Source organism: Mesoplodon mirus (genome assembly GCF_964341445.2).
Source record: "Mesoplodon mirus genome assembly, chromosome: 20".
NCBI lineage: Eukaryota > Metazoa > Chordata > Mammalia > Artiodactyla > Ziphiidae > Mesoplodon > Mesoplodon mirus.
Genome location: NC_138996.1, coordinates 25,738,919 through 25,761,420, shown reverse-complemented (window position 1 = coordinate 25,761,420; position 22,502 = coordinate 25,738,919).

The following is a 22,502-nucleotide window of genomic DNA, read 5'->3' as shown; positions in this document are numbered from 1 at the left end:
TTCCAGAGGGAGGTAACCTAGTCCTGTGTTGGCTAGATTTCAGGTGCTAGAAAAGCCTGTGATTGACTGCTACAATTGGAGTATTAGATGATATTGTTAGTGGGAATTAGAAAGGTACCACTTAGTTAGAATTACATTCATTACCGTACAAGCAGAAGGGCTAGAGGAATAATATATTTTAGTACTTACTGTTTTGTTGAAGCATATTGTCAGTAGTCCTTTTGTTTGAGAATCAATTCATTTTCCTAGTTCAAAAGGTCAGCACCATGGCAAAGGACATGTAGACAAGGGAAATAAAAAGTTAGTTTGTCTATGTATGTGTGTATTATATAAGTGAATGAGAAAAGAATTATAAGCTATATGTCTCTTGGAGTCTCCCTTTGCTCTTAATATCTAGAGAAGATGAATTTAAAACTCCATTTCTGTATCTTCTGAAAAGTTCAGTGCCCTCTCCAATAATTCTGTGAATTTGTGGTAATAATTGTGTGTGGGTGTGGGTGTGTGTGCACGTGCACATGTATGAGGTGATTATAATTAGTGTAATTTTCTGGATCCTAATTCTTGTCTCTGTTAGATTCTATGCTGCTGTTCTTTTACCTCCAACCTGGCATTCACACAAATGTTAAACTCATTCCTAACCTTGGTTTTCCAGCCAAAAATAATAAAATAAAACAAAGCAAAAAGTAAAAACAGAAACAGAAAGGGCTTTCTTTATATACAGCTATAAGCTTTTTTGGAAGATCTGGTGAGACATAGGAAGATTTTTATCACTGCAGTGTGAACAACTCAAAGCCCAGCAATAAGCATCCCTGTTCTTAGAATAGAAGTTCTACCAATTTTTCATAGTGTGCTGTGCTCTCCTCCCTGTCCTGGCATATGTTAGGGCAATTAAATGTTTGTTTCTCTGGGAGAGACTGGCTACCTATTTACCAAATCTATTTCTTCTTCTTGGAAATACATTTTCTAGATGACATTTCCCAGCTTTTTTGAAATAAAAGCATCACTGTCTTATGCTGTTGTCCAGTGTTTTAAATTATTATGACTGAGAATATTATTGTCCAATGCCTTAAAATTGTTTTCTATGTATTTTGACTAATTTTCTAGTTATTTAAGGAGGGAAGGTAAATTCAGTCCCGATTACTCATTTTGGCTGAAAGCTTAAGTCCAGTTTGGGATTGCTCAGCTGGACCATCTTAGCTCCTGGCCTCCCTGTGGTATAGGTGAGGTATCTTGGCAACTGCATTGCAGTTCACTTTCTCCTTGACCAGATCTTCACCTGTAGGTCTGTCCATTGGGGAACCCACCCTAAAAAACTTATATATAATTCTGCGAACTCCACTTGCTTGCTTTAGGTGAAAATTTAGAAGACCGAGTAAGAGATGGTAGAGGCCAAGTAGGAAGGCACATGGGAGCCTGAAGCAGAGCCAGTTCCTCAGTTACAAACATCTATTTCATTTTTAAAATTTTCTTTTCTTGGCCAGGCGGCATGTGGGATCTTAGTTCCCCGACCAGGGATCGAACCCGTGCCTCCTGCAGTGGAACCACAGAGTCTTAACCTCTGTGCTGCCAGGGAAGTCCCACAAACATCTATTTGAAGTCGTTGTGAATAAGAAATAAACTACTCTTGTGTTTGGGTATATAGGAAATAAATTTGTTTGGAATATAGGAATACACACATGTACACACACATATGTTTTGGACACATACTGGAATTTGTTAGAATGGCCAGCATTATTTTTATTAATATAGCTGTCAGCTACCTGGCAGGCACCTCTATTCTAGGTGAGTTAAAAACTATCTGAGGGGCCTCAGTTCCATCACTTATTCCATGGCTGCCATCAAAGCTGAGCAGTGGGATCAGTTCCAGATTTTAAGACATGTGCATTCGTTTCCCTTCCAAGATCCTGCCACCTTCCACGATGCTGCACGAACATGATGCACAGGTCTCAACACCCAGGAGAACTGTAGCTTGTCTGTCTTTTCACTTTCTATCTCCTTGAGTTGGGCCACTCTTTTCTGCTTATAAAGCACCAGGCTCTCTGCTCCCTGTAGTCCTCAAACAAGGGCTTGATGTAATTTGACCACAGGCTTAAGCCTGACCCTTCCAATCAGACACAGCTACAGTTAGCTTCAAATCATGTTGTCATATGAATATGCAGATCGTAATTAGTCAAATAAATCTAAATTCCTTTTACATAAAAGTAACATACGTATTTCATGGGGTTTTTTTGGTTTGTTTTCAGCTAATTATTATTACTTTGGAATCGCCATGTGAGCTAAAGAAAAGAGTATCTTCAGGTTGTAGGCAATGTACAGTCTCTGACTTAGATCCTCCTCTCATTGAACAAATGTCTAGCCCCAGTTTTTCGCAGGGTGCTGTTCTGGGGCTAAGGATATGGCATGGAACAAGGCAAAGAGATACCCACGGTTGCCGAGTTTGTATTTTAGACATTATAGTACAATAACTTGAGTGTACTTAGGGTGCCATGGAAAGATGGTGATGTTGAGTGACTGTTATCTTTTCATTCTTTCCAGGTTCCTACTCTAGCAGTAAGAACAAGAAAAGTCCACAGGTTAATCCTGTTATCTCTGACCGCAAAGACACTGCTAGAGTAGTAGAATTCCCATATGGCTTAGAAATAGCAGGAGAAAATGGAACTGGTTTGAGAAATAATATCTTCTAAAAACTAAATATGAGGGTGCGATTGTCACTAAAATTTATTGAGCATCTATTAGATGGCAGGGCTTTATATATACTCTCTAATAAAAATAGCAACACTGACAAATAGGAATTATTATGCTAATTTTCCACATGATAAAATTAAGAGAGAGGGTTACCCAAGGCTAGGTGCTAGTAGACACAGAGCTTCAAGCTCTAACACTCCAGTTCCTTTCTAGACATTGCTGCCTCAGTGAAGAAACTGAAGAACTTTACAAAAATTAAGTCTAAGTTCATGGGCAACATATCATGAGAGAAGCCCTCTCACATTTCCATGAAAATTCAGGAGTTCCAAAGGCATCCTTTTCCATTAGGATGGGGCCAATGCATCATGACTAATAAGCCAGAATTTTCTCCGAGTTTTGATTACATTGTTTCTCTAGCTCAGTGATGGGCAAATTATGGCCATAGGTCAAATCCAGCCCACTGCCTATTTTCTTGTGGTCCATGAACTAAGGCTGAGTTTTACAATTTTAAATGCTTGAAAAGAAATTTCCAAAGAATGAATTTTATGATACATGAAAACTATGTGAAATTCAAGTTTCAGTCCCATAAATATAGCTTTACTGGAACACAGCCATGCTTCTTCACTTATGTATGCTCTGTGGTTGCTTTCATGCTACAAAAGCAGAGCTGAATAGTTGTTACAGAGACCTTATGGCTCACAAGACATAGAATATTTACTTTCTGGTTTTTTTAATAGAAAAAATTTGCTGACCCAAGCTTTATGAAAGTGGTCTTAAGGGCCACTCGTCTCTACCAAGAATCTGTTCAGTCTCTTTTCCATTTGTTTACTTGTTTCTTCATTTATTTTATCATCAAAAATTTACTGAGTTCCTCCTTAGTATCAAGCATTGTGCTGGGCACTGGGGTTAGAAGGGCAAAAAAGTTAGAGAATTACTAGAAGCACAACGGAAAGAGGAAAGAAGGAGGATATTACAGGAAGAAGGAACGTGTGAGGGCGTGGGGTGATGAAATAATGACAATGACCACCCTGTAGTGAACAATTAATATAATCATTTCGAGCTTACATGCAACAGGGGGCAAGCGTTGTGCTAAGCCCTTCAAATGATTATATCATTAAATGCTCAAAGCAACCCTTTCAGGCCGATTAATCATAATTAATCAAATTTTATAGATGAAGAAACTAAGATTTTAACTGGTTATGTAACTCTGCCAAGGCCCATAGATAAACAGCACTGCCTTCAGGATTCAGCTCAGGTCCGTCTTGTTGAAAAGTCCCTCTGGCTACTGGGTAGGTGCTTTCATAAGCACTGTAATCACACAGCATCTAACAATATATGTATTATTATTTTTAAAATAGTATGCTAGTGGTCAAGTGTGATTTCAGTAGGTTAATTTTTGACATCCGTTGTGTTAAAAGAGATGCGGGGTTAATTTATTTTTGGATTAATTTATACTGACGGGTATAAGGGACCTGGGATGTTCTTTCCTTCCCAGTAAAACCGTAATTATGGCAGCAGAGCGCCCCTCCTTTGCTCCACAATTACCTGTCCACATTCAGCCCCCACAGGGTAGAGAAGATGAGGCAGACCCACTGGAAATGGATTTTGGAGTATGATTTGAATCCATATCCTAATTTTTCCATCTAAATGTTTATAATGATTCTTCTTTGTTCATTATTCTTTAAATTTATTTTTTCACATGTTCTAAATAGCTATCAATAGATGTGAAATTTCTCTTCTGTTACTTCCAAGTTAGGTATTATTGAATCCAGTTTTAGGTAAGTGTACAGGAAAATAAGACTCAGAGAATTATGAAAATCTGATGTCATACAAAGTAGTAAGTGATAGAAAGGGGATTTAAGATCAGGTTTGTCATCATAAAATAAATAAATCAAAATCAAAAACAAACACAGAACACTTTGTACCCCAGTACTATAATAGCTTGTATTAAAATTATGGAGTGGTGAGTGTTTTATTGTGACTGAGTAAAAGAAAAATGGATAAGAATAGTAGAAAATGAAGCTGGAAAAGTAATGTGGGCATTCTATCATCAAGTTAAATTCCAGGCTATTCTGGGGTTTACCTGGCGCAGCTTGTAATTTCAACTCTCAAAGGAAACCAGCTATTAGTGAATAGCTTTATGTGTATATCTCCATTTCTAATAGGTTTCTTTTTTCTTCTTCTTTATCGTTAGAATAAGGGATATTTTCTTTAAGAGTACCGCACTACTCGCCCCTTACGCTCTCCATCAGCATTGTGGCTAACTGTTCCGTATATCCCCCTCTATCTTTAACCATGTTTAAGACATGTAATTATGCCATTAATTGGAGGGGTGGGGGAAGATTATGAACCCAATCCCCCTTCTATGCCGTGAAAGGGTTTAATATATAGTGCTGCTTCTAGCCATTATGTAAAGATGAGTTAAGGTGTCTCCAGAATTTGGGGCTTCTCTGGTGGTGCAGTGGTTAAGAATCCGCCTGCCAATGCAGGGGACACAGGTTCAAGCCCTGGTCTGGGAAGATCCCACATGCCGTGGAGCAACTAAGCCCATGCACCACAGCTACTGAGCCTGTACTCTAGAGCCCGCAAGCCACAACTACTGAAGCCTGCGAGCCACAACTACTGAGCCTGTGCTCTAGAGCTCACGAGCCACAGCTACTGAAGCCCGTGTGCCTAGAGCCCGTGCTCCGCAACAAGAGAAGCCACCACAATGAGAAGCCCACACACCACAATGAAGAGTAGCCCCTGCTCGCCACAGCTGGAGAAAGCCCACGCGCAGCAATGAAGACACAACATAGCCATAAAAAAAAAAAAAGATGTCTCCAGAATTTGGAAGTTAAAACAGGAAGAAACAATATGAAATGAATGGGATTAGCATCTGAAGTGTGACTTATTTTAAGAGATCCATTCATCTTTGACTAATTGTAAATACCTAATTCCAACTAAGTTTTGTAAGGCAGTATCTCATGAAAATATGAGCAAACTTAAAAAAATATTTTGTGACTCTGCCAAGTTCATTGCAAACTTCCCAAAGAAGAAAGTTCAATCAAAGACACACTGTCAGGGCCTCCCTGGTGGCGCAGTGGTTGAGAGTCCGCCTGCCGATGCAGGGGATACGGGTTCGTGCCCCGGTCTGGGAGGATCCCATATGCCGCGGAGCGGCTGGGCCCGTGAGCCATGGCCGCTGAGCCTGTGCGTCCGGAGCCTGTGCTCCGCAACGGGAGAGGCCACAACAGTGAGAGGCCCGCGTACAGCAAAAAAAAAAAAAAAAAAAAAAAAAAAAGACACACTGTCAATGTGGAAAAGGAAAGATTAAAGCACAGATTTAGGAAGGATTAATTTATTTCTCTTCAGAATAGATATAGAATTCTTAGAAAAATGCATTATTTTCAGTAGAGCTGTATCCTTACTTGTGTGGAAAGATATTTTTAAATTTCAAATTTCACCATGCTGTAAACTAAATATTCCTCAAGACTATCTTCCTTCATTTGCTTGGGGCCCCAGCTGACCAATGAAGTTTTCAAAGATTAATTCCATTTCCACAGTACATTGATGACAAGAGAGAGTGGACATCAGTGTTGAAGTGGCTGAAAATAGATAAATGTGCATCCTAGTTTAACTCTAGTAACTCATTAGAGTTAGCCTGTCTTACTGAGTTCACTCAGTGCTGTGCTCCCTGAAAAGTATTTCGTTTTCAGACCAGCCCCTCGTCTGTGATGAGAAAGGAACATCCAGCCTGTAAGGGTGGAAGGCCCTGGCTAGATTGACAAGGAGATATTCCCTCCTTGACAACTTTGTGATCTCAACCGTATACTTTTATGGTATTTTGCTTTCTTGTCCATGTAGCTCTTTTGTGTAACCATGTTTAAACATTGACAACCCTGCTGGCCAATTTATTTCTTAAAAGGCCCATATTCTAAATTCACTGAAGAATATTAAAAAAAAAAAAAAGGAATTAGTGCTTGTGGCACTACTGATGAAAACTTTAGCAGATAAATTGGTCTACGTTCCATTTGACTGTGGCCTTAGAGACAACAGAATCATATCTTAACGATAAAGAGAGAGCTAGGAAGAAAGTAAAAGCAATCAACTTTCATATTGAATTTCCTACTGAGGTGAAACCAAGAGGTTAGAAGAGTTTTAGTAGTGTTGCTTACATCAGCAGATCAGCTATTTAAACAAAAATAACGCCTAATTCCATTTGTCTATTTGTTAAGATTTGACACCACTCCAAAGTTCAGTTCTTTAGATTATTCCATTTTGAACTGTCCACATAAACTTGTTTCTAATGACAGATGACCTCCCACATCTCCCAGACAGCCTTATAGGATGCGATTCTAGTCCACGTTGAGATGCTCACATCAGTAAGAGCTACTACTATACTCCATCAGTATTGCTAATGAGCTGACTATTGGCCTCTCTCTGGTGTGACATCCTGGCATCCTTGATCTTTCACAGAAAGGAATCAGTGCTGGCATTCAGTGGAAAGCTCCAAGTGGGCTTAATTGGAATTTTTCACGGTAAGATAGTATGTTCAAATTTTAGCTTAATGATGATGTTGGGACTATTAACATACCAGATTTGAGTTCAGTTAAGGTAATTTTTGCCCAAAAATGAAAGTGCAGTTTGGCTATTCCAGCATCTACTAAGTACAATTATTGAGAACACTAACCTGGAGGAAATAGATTCATTCTTTAAATTTGTTCTTTAAATTTTAACATGCCTCACGGGTTTGCTTCTCTTATTTCCACCCACTGCGGGGTGGGGAGGAGGGAGGGGAGAGAAGTATCCAAGACACTCCAAACAATAATTTCAACTATTCTTTCCTTTATAGGGAATATAGTGTTAAAAAGTAGATCTAAAAATATATCTCAAAAAAAAAGATAGCTCTTAAGAAAGTATCCTCTCTCTTTTATAAACAGTGAAGTAAAAAACATGAGAGAAGTATATTGTTGTGTGCTATTTGTTGAACTGAAGGAATAGTCAGGATGTAGAAAAGGAAACAAATGAATTACCCTGAAAGTTTGACCGTTTTGGCCAGGTTGATTATTTCCAGGTTAATTACTGATCAATCAATTGGTCACACAAAAGAATTCCATCTAATTGTCAAACCATCCCCAGTATCTGGACGACAAGATGGTTAGTCTAATCACTTTGCTTCTTAGAATGATTGAATGAGGTTGAGTTTATGATAAGCCCTGGACTGTGGCAATGACTGTAGAATACATACATGGCAGTTTTAGTTCCTCTATGAATAAATACAAAATAATACCGATTTCTGAAATGTCAATTTGATAGAGTTGTTAGTTTAACAAAGTGAAAGTATACATTGTCAAGGAAATTTGAATTTGTTTAAAATTTGATGATTGTAGTATCTTTCATGCCAGAGGATTAATGTGTGATGAAGATAATGGTTCCTCATACTAGTTCTCCTCCATGGACCAAACTGAGTCTTCTCAGGTGCTTTTTGTTATATTGGCTCAACCCACTATAAACATGCTATATCACGAACTGTCTCCTGAGTCCTTTCAATTATTATATACACATATACATACATGTATATATATTTTCCTCCAAATATTAAATTTGGTAACAGAAACTTATAGTACTTTTTTTTTCAATGAAGTATATATATGGGTAAGTATAGGAAGTAAGTCTGGAAAGCTAAATTATTACTTCTTCTAGACTGCATTCAAGAACTTATTTTTTCATCTATTTTATTATTTTCCTGATGTTATGAAAGATTTTATCTGCTGAATCAATTGCACTTATTAAGTAATGTAAATAATAGTTTTCTATTTACCATGTATGTTTAATTTTGTATTATTTAATCCATACAACAATCTCAGAAGGTAAATATCACTACTGTGTTCATTTTATAAAGCAGAAAATGAAGGTTAATTAATTTGTCCAACATTGTGCAACTGTTAAGTGGCTGAAGCAGTGAGTGTTTTTCTTTCTCAGTTAGTCGAAACATATGTATAGTTAACAGTTTGCATACAGGAGTAAGACACATTTAGATTGGAATTCTCATTCTATCACTTACTGGCTATGCAACCTTGGGCAAGATACTTAATTTGCTTTTCTAACCCTTGGTGAATTCATTTCTAAAAGGGGATAATAATAGTATCACCCCCTGGGATGTATTCATGAGGTTTAAATGGGATAATGCATGCGATTTTTTTAGTGCCATGCCTGGAGAATTTTAAATTCTCAAAATGTGTTTATATTATTATAGGTATCAATTAGTAGAAATTTAGCTCAGGGAAAGTACCTGATGTTTTGAATTGGATTGTGCATTTTTAACATGGGTCTGTGTATGTGAACCTTAGCTTTTTGACATACGAAACATAATCTTAGAACTCCTGGAATCTTGAGAGCCAGGTTGGAAACTTTTTCTAAGAGCATCGTTTATCAGTTATTTTTTATTTCATGGCCTCTTAAATATTACTAAACTAACTTCAGAACAGGCAAGAATAAGTGAGCTCATGATGGAGTGAGTAATAGCAGAGTGTGCTGATGAAAAGATGCGCACATAGGTAAACACTTAAAAATCCCACTTTTATACTTTTAACCTATGTCTAGTATGAATTACAAGTAGAAATCCTTGAGATGTTTCAGATTAAATGATAGATACAAAAGTACAAGCAATGGCATTCGTTTGCTAAGTCTGATATGACAAAGTGCCATCAAATGAGTGACAAACAACAGGAATTTATTTTCTCACAATTCTGAATGCTGGGCATCTGAGGTCAAGGTGCTGGCAGGGTAGTGGGGAAGAATCTGTTCCATGCGTCTCCCCTAGTTTTTGGTGGTTTTTTGGCCATTTTGGCATTTTTTTGGTTTGTAGAAGCATCACTTCAATCTCTGCCTTTATCTTCACATAGCATTTTTTCTGTGTATTCTCTGCATCCAAATTTCCCCTTTTTATAAGCACACCATTCATATTGAATTAGGGGCCCACCCTATTCTAGTATGACCTCATTTTAACTTTAATTATATCTACAATGACCCTCTTCCCACATAAGGTCACATTCTAAGGTACTGGGGGCTAGGTCTTCAACATATAAATATTGGGGGAACATAGTTCAATCCATAACAGCAGTCATCACAGAAGGATATAAGTAAATTTTAAAAAGAAAAAGTTAACATAACAGGAAAAATCATAGTTTTGTGCTTATTTAAGTTAAAAGTTGCTTTCAGAAAAAAAACTAATGTTTTCTTTTTTTTTTTGGGGGGGTGCGTTGGGTCTTCGTTGCTGTGCGCGGGCTTTCTCTAGTTGTGGCGAGCAGGGGCTACTCTTCATTGCAGTGTGCGGGCTTCTGATTATGGTGGCTTCTCTTGTTGCGGAGCACAGGCTGTAGGCACGTGGGCTTTAGTTCTTGTGGCGTGCGGGCTCTAGAGCGCAGGCTCAGTAGCTGTGGCATACAGGCTTAGTTGCTCCGCAGCATGTGGGATCTTCCCAGACCAGGGCTTGAACCCGTGTCCCTTGCTTTGGCAGGTAGATTCTTAACCACTGCACCACCACAAACTAATGTTTAAATGGCAAGAATGCATCTGGAAAGGATCTGAGGGGTTTAATTAACCACAACTTTAAAAATAAAAAAGCTGACAGATTGATGTGATTACTAAAAAGTATTAAAGCAAATAGAGTCTGCATTATAAGAATTACAGTGTCTAGAGTAAGGAAAAATGATAATCACCAATAAAATGTGTTCCAGAAGAAACAAATAATGCTAATTGATGAGTTAGATAAACTTAAAGAATATTCTAATACATTTTTCTGTTCAATTGTAGAACAAGTACAGAATTCCTCTTCAGTGGAAGCATTTAAGCAGAGTTAGGTAGCCATCTGTCAGAAACCAGAAGAGGAATTTGGAAAAGTTTCCTAAGAGAGCTAACACATTTGCTCCTTTCTTAATAGGGATTAAATGGTGCCTGTAGGTCTTGACTTCCCTAGGGCTCCCTGGCTTTACTGTACATTTGTAAGCCTGTCTGTTTCTCCCTTCTTGCTCTCTCAAGTGCAAGAAGTAAAACACACCAATCCTGTCTTTGGATCATCCATCGAGTGTATTTTTTTTTTTTTTTTTTGCGGTATGCGGGCCTCTCACTGTTGTGGCCTCCCCCGTTGCGGAGCACAGGCTCCGGATGCGCAGGCCCAGTGGCCATGGCTCACGGGCCCAGCCGCTCCGCGGCATATGGGATCCTCCCAGACCGGGGCACGAACCCGTATCCCCTGCATCGGCAGGCGGACTCTCAACCACTGCGCCACCAGGGAGGCCCCATCGAGTGTATTTAAAATGGTATACTGCTATCTTTTGGACCCTTAAGCTTTTGAAAACTGCCACACACTTGATTTGATAGACTTCTGTATTGCAAAATGATGACCACCACAGTGTTGGCTAACACCTCTATCATGTCACTTAATTATCATTTCTTATCAGATCTAGTCTCTTAACAACTTTCAGGTGTATAATATGGTATTGTTAACTGTAATCACAGTGCTATACATGAGATCTCCAGGACTTACTCGTCTGCAAATTTTTACCCTTTGACCAATATCTCCCCAAGCCTCCCACTCCTGAGGCACTTTACTTTGAGGCCAGGAATTAAAGCACAGGTCTTTAGTCTCTGGTAAAAATGACGAAAGCAAAGCAAGACTTAGGCTGGTAAGAATTTGTACCATAAAGTTTATACAAATTGAGATTGAGACAGGGGACTAGTTTTTGTAAATAGGAGGGTATCTTGGTCCATTCAGGCCGCTATAACAAAAGCAGTAGGCGCTTAAACCACAAGCATTTATTTCTCACAGTTATGGAGGACGGGAAGTACAAGACTGTGGTGCTGGCAGATCAGGTATCTGATGAGAACCTTCTTCGTAGCCTGCTGTCTTTTTGCTGTAACCTCACATGGCAGAAGGGGGCAAAGGAGCTTTCTCAGGCTGCTTTCATGAGGGCACTAATCCCAGGCCCCACCTCGTAATAACATTACACTGGGTAGTAAGTTTCATTAAATGAATCTGGTAGGGAGGGGGAGGAGGGAACAGAATTGCAGTCCATAACAGAGGGTCATTTAAGGAAATAAACTAGATTCCATTTGGTACAGTTTCGTCATGAAATTAGGAAACTTTATTGTTGTCTGTTGAAGGAGCAGAATAAATCTTTCCTAAATTGTGTCCCTTGAACTGCTTTAATTTCTCTGATACCAGGGGCAAGATTGTCCTAGAGTCTTGAGGGAAGCTGAGCTTATTAACGGAGACTAAGTAATTATCTATTATGGAGGAGAGTGTAAATAAGGCAAGGGCACAAAAACCAAGGTCCTCATAAACGCCTGAAAAACCTGACTGCCCTATGTTATCCTACAAGTTGACTTGAGAACTTAATGAAAATAAAGGAGAGTCACTCAAATACCTTTGAGCAAAGGAGAGTCAACTCTACACTTAAACCCATGAAGGGATTCAGGTTTATAGTGAGCTGCAAAGTGGACAGTGGCTGAGCCAGAATAAAGCCAAGTGATCTATAGGTTGACAGGTGTGGATGCCAAGAAGGTTTTTTCTTTTTTTTTTAACATCTTTATTGGAGTATACTTGCTTTACAATGGCATGTTAGTTTTTGCTTTATAACAAAGTGAACAGTTATACATATGTTCCCATATCTTCCCTCTTGCATCTCCCTCCCTCCCACCCTCCCTATACCACCCCTCTAGGTGGTCACAAACCACTGAGCTGATCTCCCTGTGCTATGTGGCTACTTCCCACTAGCTATCTATTTTATTACATTTGGTAGTGTATATATGTCCATGCCACTCTCTTACTTTGTCACAGCTTACCCTTCCCCCTCCCCATATCCTCAAGTCCATGCTCTAGTAGTTCTGTGTCTTTATTCCCGTCTTACCCCTAGGTTCTTCATGACCTTTTTTTTTTCCTTAGATTCCATACATATGTGTTAGCATATGGTATTTGTTTTTCTCTTTCTGACTTACTTCACTCTGTATGACAGACTCTATGTCCATCCACCTCACTACAAATAACTCAATTGCGTTTCTTTTTATGACTGAGTAATATTCCATTGTATATATGTGCCACATCTTCTTTATCCATTCATCTGTTGATGGACACTTAGGTTGCTTCCAAGTCCTGGCTATTGTAAATAGAACTGCAATGAACATTTTGGTACATGACTCTTTTTGAGTTATGGTTTTCTCAGGGTATATGCCCAGTAGTGGGATTGCTGGGTCGTATGGTGGTTCTATTTGTAGTTTTTTAAGGAACCTCCATACTGTTCTCCATAGTGGCTGTATCAATTTACATTCCCACCAACAGTGCAAGAGTGTTCCCTTTTCTCCACACCCTCTCCAGCATTTATTGTTTCTAGATTTTTTGGTGATGGCCAGTCTGACCGTTGTGAGATGATATCTCATTGTAGTTTTGATTTGCATTTGTCTGATTAATGATGTTGAGCATTCTTTCATGTATTTGTTGGCAATCTGTGTATCTTCTTTGGAGAAATGTCTATTTAGGTCTTCTGCCCATTTTTGGATTGGGTTGTTTGTTGTTTTGTTATTGAGCTGCATGAGCTACTTATAAATTTTAGAGATTAATCCTTTGTCAGCTGCTTCATTTGCAAATATTTTCTCCCATTCTGAGGGTTGTCTTTTGGTTGTGTTTATGGTTTCCTTTGCTGTGCAAAAGCTTTTAACTTTTATTAGGTCCCATTTGTTTATTTTTGTTTTTATTTCCATTTCTCTAGGAGGTGGGTCAAAAAGGATCTTGCTGTGATTTATGTCATAAAGTGTTCTGCCTATGTTTTCCTCTAAGAGTTTGATAGTGTCTGGCCTTACATTTAGGTCTTTAATCCATTTTGAGTTTATTTTTGTGTATGGTGTTAGGGAGTGTTCTAATTTCATTCTTTTACATGTAGCTGTCCAGTTTTCCCAGCACCACTTATTGAAGAGGCTGTCTTTTCTCCATTGTATATTCTTGCCTCCTTTATCAAAGATAAGGTGACCATATGTGCGTGGGTTTATCTCTGGGCTTTCTATCCTGTTCCATTGATCTATATTTCTGTTTTTGTGCCAGTACCATACTGTCTTGATTACTGTAGCTTTGTAGTATAGTCTGAAGTCAGGGAGCCTGATTACTCCAGTTCCATTTTTTGTTCTCAAGATTGCTTTGGCTATTCGGGGTCTTTTGTGTTGCCATACAAATTGTGAATTTTTTTGTTCTAGTTCTGTGAAAAATGCCAGTGGTAGTTTGATAGGGATTGCATTGAATTTGTAGATTGCTTTGGGTAGTAGAGTCATTTTCACAATGTTGATTCCTCCAATCCAAGAACATGGTGTATCTCTCCATCTGTTGGTATCATCTTTAATTTCTTTCATCAGTGTCTTATAGTTTTCTGCATACAGGTCTTTTGTCTCCTTAGATAGGCTTATTCCTAGGTTTATTATTCTTTTTGTTGCAGTGGTAAATGGGAGTGTTTCCTTAATTTCTCTTTCAGATTTTTCATCATTAGTGTATAGGAATGCAAGAGATTTCTGTGCATCTATTTTGTATCCTGCTACTTTACCAAATTCATTGATTAGCTCTAGTAGTTTTCTGGTAGCATCTTTAGGATTCTCTATGTTAAGTATCATGTCATCTGCAAACAGTGACAACTTTACTTCTTCTTTTCTTTTTTTTTTTTTTTTCTTTTTTTTTTTTCTTTTTGCGGTATGCGGGCCTCTCACTGCTGTGGCCTCCCCCGTTGCGGAGCACAGGCTCCGGACGCGCAGGCCCAGCGGCCATGGCTCACGGGCCCAGCCGCTCCGCGGCATATGGGATCCTCCCAGACCGGGGCACGAACCCGTATCCCCTGCATCGGCAGGCGGACTCTCAACCACTGCGCCACCAGGGAGGCCCTACTTCTTCTTTTCTGATTTGGATTCCTTTTATTTCTTTTTTCTTCTCTGATTGCTTTGGCTAAAACTTCCAAAACTATGTTGAATAAGAGTGGTGAGAGTGAACAACCTTGTCTTGATCCTGATCTTAGTGGAAATGGTTTCAGTTTTTCACCATTAAGGATGATGTTGCCTGTGGGTTTGTCTTATATGGCCTTTAGCCAAGAAGGTCTTTCATCAATTATAATATCCATGTTTTTCCTAATCTCTCCAGTAGTCTATATTTTCAGACAAAAGTGCCTGTAAGAAGTTCATGGGTGCACTTAGTTATTTTGTTTTGTGAGGAGAGATGCCTTTGGCACTAGAGATAGTTTAACTTGTTGATTTGCAAAGCATAATGTTGTCAACAGTCCATATCTCTACAGAAATGCTTAGAAAAGATTAGAAACAAAACGTCTTCCAAATATACCAGATTTGCTTCAGTACTTCATTCGACCCAAAGAATGGAGTGAAGCCCACTTTGGACAAAACTGAAGGGGACCTTATACCTGCTTTCCTCTCCCTTTCAGATACCTTCTCCTACGCATTTGGTAAGCAAAGCCGAGGGCCTGGACAAACTCTCTAGAGCTTCAGATTTATGCCTCTAACATCTCCCTATCAAAGTGCATCATTTTATGTTTTTTCCCAACCTGAAAAAAAAAAGATTTTCTTCAGGCCACAGGGTGAGGTCTTTCTGCTTATCCTTTCATTTCAACACGTAGCAGCTGTCTATTTTATTTATGCGTTGTTTGCTATGTATTTTCTAAAGTTGCAAGGAGACGAAATTGAACTTCTTTTTATACTACTTTTGCTGAAATATTATATTTATTTATGTAGGTCAGTAGAGCTTATTGACCTATTGATGCCTCAAAATACAATGGGCATATATACCTGATTATATGGTTCTTTGAAATTTTTACAGAAAAAAACCACTCAAATACTTCTTTGCAAAGTTAAATATTAGGCTTCTAGAAACAACTGTACAACTTTGTTTATGTGTACCTCTTTAAAACTTTCTATAGTTAATATTTTATTTATAACACTAGGAAGATTTTTTTAGCAGAAATATTTGAGAACAACAAAAAATAAGATGGCAATTTGATTTTGAGGCACTTAATATTTACATGGAGAAGTAGGAAGAATTTTTCTATTTTATGATATAGAATTCAATTTAAGGAAGGTAATAAATTTGGAATTCATAGTCAGGAACAAGACTGACAGAAATGTATTGTACAGCTCAATTCTAACTTACCAAATGTTAATTTTATGTTGCTCCTTCCTCTGATTTTTATTCTCTTTAAAATAATTTCTATCAAGGCATTATATTCACAATTTAATATATGCCTGTTTATTATGTAAGACTATTCTGTATACTCATCTTTCACCTGTACATCCAACAGAACCTACTGTCCTACCATATACGCACCACTGTGTCAAGAACTGTGAGGCATTGAACAGGTCTGACATGTGATTCTACCAAGTGAGGCACTACATAAAAGATTGTAGTGCTCTAAGGTACAAGATGATTGGTGGCCCTCATCCAGTCTAGGAGACAGGCTTCCTGGAAGAAATGACATTGATACTGAGAAAATGAGGGGTGAAAGGGAAATAGTAAAAAAAAAAAAAGATGTTTTGGGGTGGGGTTGGAAGAAAGCATTTCAGGCAGACAGAATAACATAGGCAAAGAAAGATCTAGAGCCTTGCAGATATGTTAGGCTTCCAGCCTTTAGCTTGGGGAAAAAATGGAAGCCATTGAAACCTTTTATAATGTAAGTGACATACCAGGCTGCTGTGTATTGTACGTGTGATTGTACATATGATGCAATGAATAAGATTACCACTTTTTTAATTGAAGTATAATTGACATACAATATTATATTAGTTTTAAGTGTACATCATAGTGGTTTGATATTTATATACATTTCTAAATCATCACCATGATGTCTAGTTACCAACTGCCACCATACAAAGTTGTTACAATGTTATTGACTATATTTCCTATGCTAGAAGAGAACCACATTTAAGTTAGTGCTAGTCACACTGTAGACAGCCTGTATGTATATATTTATTTATATTTATTATGGTGATTTTCTGGTAGACAGTGATAAAATGTTCTTACAAAATAAGTGTCTTATGACAGTGTTTTGACAGATGGAAGTAAACTGTCTTGAGAAAAGTGCCCTTTAAAGATTCACACAAAGGCAATGCATTCTGGTTAGCAGCAGGCTCTAGATGTACCTGTCTGCATTTTAAAATACCCCTCTGTAGTGAACGTTTGGAGAAGCAATAGGAGGAAGACGAAAGTAAATAGTAAATAGAATCGACAGCCCTTGATATTTGAAAACTGTAGATTGGAGACTCCCAGATTACTGACACTTAATTTATCAACTTCACTTGTGATTTTAATAGAAATTTATCATCTAGCGTCCAGACTTTCAGCTTCTATTGATATTTCCCAACCCTTGACTTCTTTATTCATAGTTGAAATACATCTCTTAGTATTCTGCTTCAGTCAGGTTTGACTTTTTTTTTTTTTTTTGCCTGCCAAAACTGCTGTGGTTGGTGTCTGTTATGATCCTGAGTTCCCATTTGACCAACTTGTTTTTCACATTTCTCCAGCTTCTGAATAGCTAGGTTTCTGCTGTTACATCCTCTCCCTCCCTCGTGCTCCTAGACGCTTAAGCTCCTGATTTTCCTTGGAATTCATTTAGTACTTTCCTCTCAGTTATCATAAACTCTTCAGTTCCTTTTGAATTTTTTTCTGTTTTCTGATTAGAGTTTCTCTGCCTTCTAACTTGGTACTGGCTGAAAATATCATTAACCTGCTGCTGTTTTCTATCTTTATCATTACTAACAATGTTGGCTATTTGGTGACTTGATACCCACCCTGAGGAGCAAGGCAGCCCCTTTGGCCCCCAGTTACCACCTCACTCACTCTCTCTCTCTCTCTCTCTCTCTCTCTCTCACACACACACACACACACACACACACACAGACACACACGCACAGACACACACACACGGACACACACACAGACACACACGTACGCAGACACACACACAAGACACAGACACACAGACACACAGACACACAGACACACTGACACACAGACACACTGACACACTCTAGCTTCCAGGCTTTGCAGCTGGAAACTCTGCTCCTCCTTAGGCCTTTGTAAAAATTGTTTATCTTAAGTGCTGATGGTGACCCGATTCTGACAAAATAGGTTTTATTTCAAAAAAGAAACATCTCATGTACATTCAAATGTCACATATGAATTCCTTCCTTAATAAGCTATGTAATTGAGCAAAAAGTTACTTTGTCTAAAATGTTTAAAGCCTACACATTTTACTATGTTTCTTTTGCAGTCAGTTGAATATAACCATTTCTCTGTATAATAATTTCTAATTAATCAAAAATTATAAAATTGGAGCTCTTATTTGATTTGTTTGAAGATTCTACTTTAATGCAAAAGAGGAAAGATGATGTCATAATAAATTCTAAGCAGGGACTTATTAATGAACAGAAACTATTTACAAATTCCATTGAGGTATTTTAGAATTTTATTTTTATTTTATTCTATTTATTTATTTTGGCTGTGCTGGGTCTTAGTTGCAGCTTGTGGGATCTTTAGTTGTGGCATGTGGACTCTTAGTTGCGGCATGCATGTGGGATCTAGTTCCCCAACCAGGGATCAGACCCAGGCCCCCTGCACTGGGAGCTTGGAGTCTTACCCACTGGACCACCAGGGAAGTCCCTCCATTGAGGTATTTGATGGGGGTCATATTTGCCACCTGACATGTTGACTTCTGACGGCCAAACTATGACCTGAGGCATAGTTAGTCATTGACTGTTTTAGATTTAGTATGTTCTTCACTTCCTAGAAAGCACGTTAGCAATAAGGACTATGGGAGTTATCTTTTAATAATAAAATTATAAATAAAACAGAGTGGGGGTCTCTGGTTAACACATAGTTAAAAGACTGTTCAAAAAAGAAGAAAAAATAAAAGCATAACTAAAGTATTTCATGTAATTGAGCTTTAACTGCACTCAATTCTCCATTCCGAACTCTCCTTTAGAAAATATTTTCTCATTACAGGTGACCACAGCTTTTTAACTTTCCTCCTCCTATTTTCTTTGATGCTACTTTTTGTACGTTTAGTCGGGAGAGTATGTCAAATGATCAGATTGGGAAAAATAGAAGCAAATGACACATAAAGCAGTCTCATTTATTGTATGGCATTCTCTAAAAGGAAATATGGAGGTAGGGGAATAATTGTCTCAAATTATTTGGGGATTACATGTAGATTTCTATTGTGAATTGCTGTTTAATTTCTATTGGCATGAATTGCTAAATCAATTGTATTTTAACCACACAAATGAGTATACTTCCTAAAAAATTACTTAGCTCTCCTTTCAGTTAAGATATTTGTATAATGGAGACCTCTGCATATATTGGTTTGTAAGAAAATGTTATCATGTTGAGGCATTGATTAGAATTCATCAAGAATTCTAGAATCAGTGGTTCCTAGAAAGCAGAAACAAGCTTGTTACAGAGAAGCTTCAGAGATAAATGGAAATCCAGGGTCAGGACTTTCAGGAAGAGTTGTTAGGAAAGCTAGTTTAGAAGCCAGTTGAGATATGAGGAGCAGGAGGGACAAAGGGACATCACCAGCAGGTGGAAGGACACAGTAAGGTAGTCAGAAAATATCCAGGCCAATAGCAAGGTCTTTTGAAGGTTTAAGAGCAGAGACATGTAACCAAAGACCAAGTTTGAAAAATCAAAATCACTGAAAGGTATTTAAGAAAGAGATTTTGAAAAGTTCTTTAGAAAATTTTGTTGAGTACTTCTGGTTGGGGAGTTTATCAGTGAGCTTCAGGAGATTTTGTGAACCTACTAAATAGGCATGCAAAATGGCCTGTGTGTATGTGGGCAGGAGTGGGGGTGGGAGGAAGGGAACTTTTTTTTTTCTGGGTAGAAATTATATCACTTTCATTAGATTTTCAAAGGCGTCTCTGACATCCCAAACAGCTAAAACCACAGTGTTTTAAAGGATCTCTGAGAAGCCAAGGATATGAGTTTTCATTAAATTATGATACCTGGGAGAGAAATATGTGTAAGAAAGGAAGATGTACAATCATACATTGATGAAGACCAATACCAGCCTCAACTGAAGACATTTAACTGTCAGTGAAACAAATGTGACACCTATTTTCTGTGTATATTCTGCTCACAGTTAATCTACATTTCTGAACACTTCTGCATTCTATCGAAGGCAGTTAAATTAGAGAAAATTGTCTAAATGTTGGAAGAGAGATTGGGTACTATAAAATATTATGTGCTAAACAAATACTTCCATTAAAAAATACAAGAAGGTATTTCAGTCAACTTAGTTAGAAATAAAGCGGCAGACAAAACTCGAATGCAACCAACTGCTGTTAGGTGATTGAACGAAATGTCTTATACTAGGGAATACTGTTAAATTTACAAATTTCCATTATAAGGAGACATTTAATATTTCTATTTTATAGATTTAGTTCATTTAACAGCACTGCAAAATGTCCATCTTTCTTAAAACGTCAGCTAAATTTTCCTCCAAAGTAATACATTCAAATTGAGGTTTCAGCAAAATTGACATATTTGACATATAATTAATCCTCGTACCTAATTATGTTACTAGATTTTTTCACTGGAAATTGGCCCAGTATATGTGGAAGTTATTTCTAAGACATGCATTATATATTTTAAGTCATTAAATGTTGCTTCAAGTTATTAAAGTAGTTAACAATGTCAGAAACAGCAGATTAAATTAAATATTTTGTGTTTACAGAAAAAATCAAAAAGAAAAGTAGGGCCTCCCTGGTGGCGCAGTGGTTGAGAGTCCGCCTGCCGATGCAGGGGATACGGGTTCGTGCCCCGGTCTGGGAGGATCCCATATGCCGCGGAGCGGCTGGGCCCGTGAGCCATGGCCGCTGGGCCTGCGCATCCGGAGCCTGTGATCCGCAACGGGAGAGGCCACAACAGTGAGAGGCCCGCATACCGCAAAAAAAAAAAAAAAAAAAGAAAAGTAAAAATGTGCACAGAAGACATTTAATTGTACATGTAACCATTAATTTACAATAGAAACTAGGATTTGTAGATGCCAAGCTGAATATGTGGGTTGCGTATATATTATTATGATAGTACTCTAATGGTTTAAAAGAGGGATTCTTTTTTTTCACAAAGGGTAACTTCACATCTGTAACATAACTGGCCTGAATTGGAATTACACTAGGAAGATGGCAAAACACAAAACAATTTAGACTAATTTTTAAATTATTCTAAAGGCCCATGAGGTTAGATAAAATAAACATTTCCAATTAGAACACAGTGATGATCTAAGTTTATTTATTCCCTATCTTTTCCATTGTGTCCCACTAAGGTATATACCTTTCCAACTATTTGGAAATAAGTAGAAATAATACTGAATAGTTTTATTTAAATGCCAGCAAAATTCTTTTATTATTATTTTAGTTTAAAGTTCTATCACACCAAGATTTAAATGAAGGGAAAATTGAAAAAGGAGAAAAAGATAATTGACGTAAATAGCAGAGAAGAGTAGAAAACAAGAAGACTGCTTTAGGCTACTAATTAAAAGAGACAAGGTAATTTGCAACGGGTGTGGATTCAAGAATAAAGTGAAAAGAATACAATAAATTATTCTTGATGGAAATTAAGACTGCTTTTAGTAGTAATTCTTATATTAGAGTATAAGTATGACTCTAATTAAAATAGTACCCACAGTGTCAAGTAGAAATATGCCTGTGAAATTAGCATATTAACAGACTCATCTTTTTCCCAAAATGTACTTGTACCATTATTCTCTGAACAGTCTAACGCATTTAATAGTATTTGAATCCCACTAGAAACGGTGTATCTCATTCCAGAGGATACTTAAAGCCTTATCCCAAGAGCATATGATGTCCATAAGACTAGATAAAAAACTCTTCTTACTGGTACTGATGTTCATTACCTCAGTTTCAAGCACATGCAGTTTACTGCCCCGTGCAGCGCTGTTGGTGTTTTTTCCACTTTAAACGAAAAGGCTGTGGTAGGCAGCTGAAGTGCAGAATATGATGGTTGTTTGTGCTGTCAGGTGCTGGAGAGAGATACTTGCAGGAAGAAAATAACTAACATTTTTAACCTCAGTATTATCTTTGTTATCTTCTGAAATAACTCATAAAATCCCTGTGAAGTCACTGTTATTATTTCCAGCATTTTACAAATGAGAAAACTGAGGCTCAGAAAGACTATCTAGGTATGTAACATTTCCAAGTTGGCATAATTGGTACATGGCAAAAAGAGCAAACATAATTTGAACGGCAAACTTGGCAAACTACAGAAACAATTACAAGAATGTTTTGGCTTTCTCTCAGATATTAGAGTAATTAATCTTGAGTGAAATATTAAACAGCTAAATATTTAACTTCATGAATCACTTAAAGACACTATGGTAATTAATTTGGGTAAGAATTTGATAATTTTAAAATTATATTTTCCCATTATATATGTTATAGGAGATAATTAGAGCAAATGTAAAAACAAACAGAGAAGAAAAACACAATATTCAAAGAATCCAAAGAAAGCCTCTCAATATTTTTTTTGTTAGTTTTTTTTTTTTTTTTTTTTTGGGGTACGCGGGCCTCTCACTGTTGTGGCCTCTCCCCTGGCGGAGCACAGGCTCCGGACACACAGGCCCAGCGGCCATGGCTCACGGGCCCAGCAGCTCCGCGGCATGTGGGATCCTCCCGGACCGGGGCACGAACGCGTGTTCCCTGCATCGGCAGGCGGACTCCCAACCACTGCGCCACCAGGGAAGCCCAGATTTTTTGATAGATTTAGTCAAATTGCTTTTTTTAAG